General features: G+C 34.9%; 1 long non-coding RNA gene across 1 annotated transcript; it reads left to right on the forward strand.

The window, feature by feature from the left end:
* The first annotated feature begins 1,112 nt into the window (after positions 1-1,112).
* Positions 1,113-4,572, forward strand: LOC142166870 (uncharacterized). Its single transcript, XR_012697285.1, has 2 exons — positions 1,113-1,252; positions 4,324-4,572. It is a non-coding gene; the product is annotated as an uncharacterized LOC142166870 (long non-coding RNA).
* Positions 4,573-5,210: the final 638 nt, after the last annotated feature.

The following is a 5,210-nucleotide window of genomic DNA, read 5'->3' on the forward strand; positions in this document are numbered from 1 at the left end:
AGGAACTTAAAAACCTTCAATGAGCCAACTTTCAACATTAAGCGGTAAAATGCTCACGAATCATCTGAAACCCGATCTGAACACGTGCCCAAGTCCAAAATCATCATACGAACCTATTGGAACCTTCGAATCCTGATTCCGATGTTGTTTACTCAAAATGTTGACTCAAGTCAAACTTATCCATTTAAGCCATTATTAAGGAACTAAGTGTTCCGATTTCAACCCGAACCCTTCTAAACCCGAACTAACCATCCCCGCAAGTCATAAAACAGTAAAATCACATATGGAGAGTCTTAATTATGGGAACAGGGATCTAGAAAGTAAAACGACCGGTCGTGTCATTACAGTTTTGGTCATGTTCGGACCATGTTGTGATTGTATCAGATATTATACTGTTATGAGATTATCTTTGTCTTGATTTATGATATAACTCTGTTAATTAAAGGAATCAGGGCTATATTCTGTTGATTGTGAGTTAACTTGTATAACAAGTACGGCTAGGCGCCATCACGCGCTAAGGTGGGATTTTGGGTCGTGACAGATTTATTAATTATTTATTAGCCTAAATATTGCTAATAACACTAAGTAAAAGTGTATTAGTAATATCCTTAAGAAAGGACGTTGATTGATTAGTTTATAAATTGATAATTACCTAAATATAAGTGTATTAGTGGTACTCTTAAGTAATGTTAGTGATTGATAAGCCTATAAATTAATAATTACACTACGTAGAAGTGTATTAGTGATAATTAGCTTATAAATTGACAATTATACTAAGTATATATGGATTAGTTGATGATTTGTTCTAAATTGATAATCACACTAACTAGATGTGTGTGTCATAGAAATATTCTTAAGATATGTTAGTGATTGACCATTAGCTTGTGAATTCTTATAGATTCATTTTCTTTGTTTTTTAAAATTTATCATTAGGCTCCATTGGTATTGAAATAAATGAAAACTTAAATTATTTATCAAGATTGTCTCTCAGTAATAATTTAATTTTATTATTTAAAATAATATTTATTAACCAAGAGACTTTCCGATGGAATCTCTTGATCCATTTAAAATAAGATTTATTTACCCAAAGACTTTCGGATAGGGTCTCTCGGTCCGTTTATGTTATGTCGGGCAGAAGCCCTAATTTAGTTATTTTCTCTCTCTTTTAATCCTCTCTTAGACCTAACTTACCTCTACGCTGCCGACTCCTCCAACCAGCCACCACCGATGTCCAAGCGGTTCTACCTCTGAGGTAAGTTTTTTTTTCTTTTCCCAATTTCGATTTAGGGTTATAAAATATTAAGCGGATCCTCCGCATAATACTCTCCAAAAATCCACAAAAGCAATTCCTATCGGTAAAGCATTGTTACCGGGAGACATCCCTCGATAGTCCGCATCAATGAAAGGAGAATTTATAGAGATATGGAGAAGTATAAATAATATTACTAAAGCATATTATATTATCATTACCTAAATAATGTTACATTGTGACTACTGGACCTTTATTTATTGAGTGGTATTTTCTTTAAAATCCAATGTGCGAGGAAGAGTTAGATTTATTAGAGGTGAAATCACAAAGATCCTTCACCACTGTTGTGGCAATGGATGCCTTTTTGCCCATGCTTCTCACATTCAATGTATATGGAAGCCTTTGCTTACTGAAGTGATCCCTTTCTATATGAATGGACTTCTCTCTCTTGCAGCACACTAATTCTACGACCATTATGGTTAATTATCACCATCACTATTCGCCATAAACAATTTAATATTTTATTGATATAGTTTTGAAATTTAAATTTATTAATTAATAAATAAATATATGCTTTATATATTCAAATATTGAGAAACAAAAAACCCTAATTATTTAGTATTAAGATCTTAATGTAACATCTTAAATTCTTAATATTAATTCAAATATAAATTCAAATTCAGACATCTTATAATCTTAATTGAACATCTTAATATTCAAATGTGTATTCAAATTCAGACGTATCAATCTTAATACAAGCAAATATATAGGAATTATTGTGTCAATGGTACTCAACTAGTATTAGTAATTATTTTTCTGGAGAAAATCTACATCTATATTATATTACAAATGTAACGACCCGACCGGTCGTTTTGATTTCTAGAACCCCGTTCCCCTAAATAAGACTTCTCATACATACTTTTACTGCTTTATGACTTATGGGAATGGTTAGTTCGGGATTTGGAAGGGTTCGGGTTGAAATCAGAACACTTGGTTCCTTAAGGTTGGCCTAAAAGGCCAAGTTTGACTTCGGTCAACATTTTGAGTAGACGACCTCAGAATCGGAATTTGACGGTTCTAATAGGTTCGTATGATGATGATTTCGGACTTGGGTGTATGTTCAGATCGAGTTTTATGACCCCAGAGCTTTTTGGTGCCTAATAGTGAGAGTTGGTTCTTGAAGGTTTTAGAAATTCTTTAAATTTGGTTGGGAGCGGGTTTTGGTGATATCAAGGTCCACATGGAATTCCGAGACCGAGAATAGTTCCAAAATATCATTTAAGACTTGCACGCAAAATTTGGTATCATTCCGAGTACTGTAAAAACGTTTCGGTGCATTGGAAATGAATTGAAGAACTTGAAGTTCTTAAGTTTGGTTCAATTGGTTTTGGGGTTCGATTCTTAGTTTTGATGTTGTTTTGGGTATTCCGAGAATTTGAGCGAGTCCGTTTTAAGATTCCAAACTTGTTGGTATGTTCGGGCGGGGCCCCGGGGGCCCCGAGCGTCAATCGGACGCGGATCGGACCAAGATGAGAATTTGGAACAACAGCTGAAGCAGGTCTGTCATAATCGCACGTGCGCTTGATCAGCCGCAGGTGCGAGCCAAGCCTCGCAGAAGCGGCCAAGGAAGGGAAGCAGGTTCCACAGGTGCGGCCCATCCTCCGCAGAAGCGGAAACCCGTCCGCAGAAGCGACACCAGCCGGCCCAGGGGAGTTCCGCAGAAGTGGACGTTTGTCCACAGAAGTGAGGGCGCAAGTGCGACCCTATGACCGCAGGTGCGGAAATCGCTGAATGCAGTGAACTTCATTTAATACGGGACTTAGGCATTTTTCTCCCATTCTTCACACACTTGGGCGATTTTAGAGCTTCAAAAAGGGAGACTTCAACCTAGCTATTGAGGGTAAGTAATTCCTACCTTAATGTCAGTTTAATACATAGATTATGAGTAAATTTCAACATGAAAATTGGTAGAAATCATAGGTTTAGATAAAATACCTAGGGTTTAATAAAAATGATATTTTACCACGAAAATGATTATGAAACTTAGTGAAAACCATGGATAACAACTTTCTTAAAAAAATTTTGGAATTCTGGTATGTGGGCCCGGGGGTAAATTTTAGGAATCTTGCAATTTGGGTTGGGTAATCACTCTTATACTGGAGATTTGAACTTTTGAGCATAGATTGATTGATTTATATAATGTTTGACTAGTTCCGAGTTATTTGGCATCAAATTTGGAGGTTTGAGCGCATTCTTGAATTGGGAAGTAGGCCTTGAGATGAGGTAAGTCTCTTTTCTAACCTTGTAAGAGGGAATTTACCCCATAGGTGAACTTAATTAATTTGTGTTGTTATTTGTGAGGGGCTACGTACGCATGAAGTGACGAGAGTCCGTACGTAGCTACTATTATTTTTATGTTCGGGTAGGTTTTAGGTTTATACCATGCTTTGTGGATACCGTTATTGATTATATTTGTTAATTGTATCAAATGGAACTAAGTCGAGGATTTTAAGGATTTAAAAGCTTCAAGTTCAATTGTCTTTATTTTGAAAAGAATCAAGAGAGAGTTATGATCTATTGATAATTTATATTTGACCGCGTAGTAAGTATATTTCGCGAGCGGCGTAATTCTTTCTACTACTCTCATGGGAGCAGGTATTTCGCCTCGGCAGGTTAATAGATGCATCTATGGTTCGTACCGTTCGATCCTCGGCAGTGCACAATTTGTATTTATGTTAGATCGGGCCGAACGTCCTCGGTGGAATTTTGTGTGTGATAATAGAACTGGAAGTCCCTTTTATAATTGGTATAAATTCATTATTTGAAAGATTATTTGTTTTAAATGAAGTGATTTGAGTTCTTAAACATGGTGATGAATTGTTCAGTTATTTCTTGTTCTGAGTTTTATTGTTATATATATCATGCTTAATTAGAATTTCATATTATCATATTGTTGGCCCTTAGTAAGTGTTGGAGTCGACCCATCATCACTACCTCTTCGAGGTTAGACTAGATACTTACTGGGTACATATTGTTTATGTACTCACGCTATACTTCTATACTTAATTGTACAGGATCTGAGGTAGGTGCATCTAGTTACCAGTCTGGTGTGCAGATTTGATCCCCATCTCGAGACTTCACGGTGAGCTACCTTCTGAGCCGTTCTGCAGCAGTTGGAGTCTCCCTTATATTTTATTTTTCTGTCTATTTCCTTTCAGACAGTAGGCTAGTGTTCTTTTGTATATTCTACTAGATTGCCCACATACTTGTGACACCAGGTCTTAGCACACACACTAGTAGACTTATGATTTTGGATTTGTTTACATGCTTACGATTTGTACTCGGTTGCTTCCGTTTAATTATGTCACATTTGAAAATTTCTAAATCTTTTTAACAAATGAGAAAATATTATCCACTTATTAATTTATTTAAACGGGAAACCATTAGGTAGATTAGTGTTGGCTTGCCTAACAATGGTGTTGGGCGCCATCACGGCCTATGATGTAATTGGGTCGTGATAAAAAAGAGGGTAGTATGCATTATGGTTAAGCCAAGTAGCAAGCTAAAAAGAAGCCACTTAAAAATTTTAGGACAACATTAATAATTAGGAATTATAAATGAAACATAATTAATAGAAGTAGTTGAATGAAATAGACCTTAGACATATAATCTAAATAAATCTTAGACAAACCTAATCTATATATCTATATCTATATCTATCTATATTTTGATCCACTCATAGATTTTCTTCTATATTAGCTAGAAATATGGAGGTAAAGAATTAATTAAAAACTATAATAGAAAAAAATAAAAAAAATATAGAAATACGTAAATTGGGAAACATATGACTATTTATACTTTGGAGTAAGTTAAAATATAAACTAAAACTAAAATTTAATTAATATATTAAAGATTTGATGATTTTAAAAATGAAAAAATTTTAAGCACCAAAATAAGATCT

The sequence above is a fragment of the Nicotiana tabacum genome, chromosome 12, assembly GCF_000715075.1.
Source record: "Nicotiana tabacum cultivar K326 chromosome 12, ASM71507v2, whole genome shotgun sequence".
Taxonomy (NCBI): Eukaryota; Viridiplantae; Streptophyta; class Magnoliopsida; order Solanales; family Solanaceae; genus Nicotiana; species Nicotiana tabacum.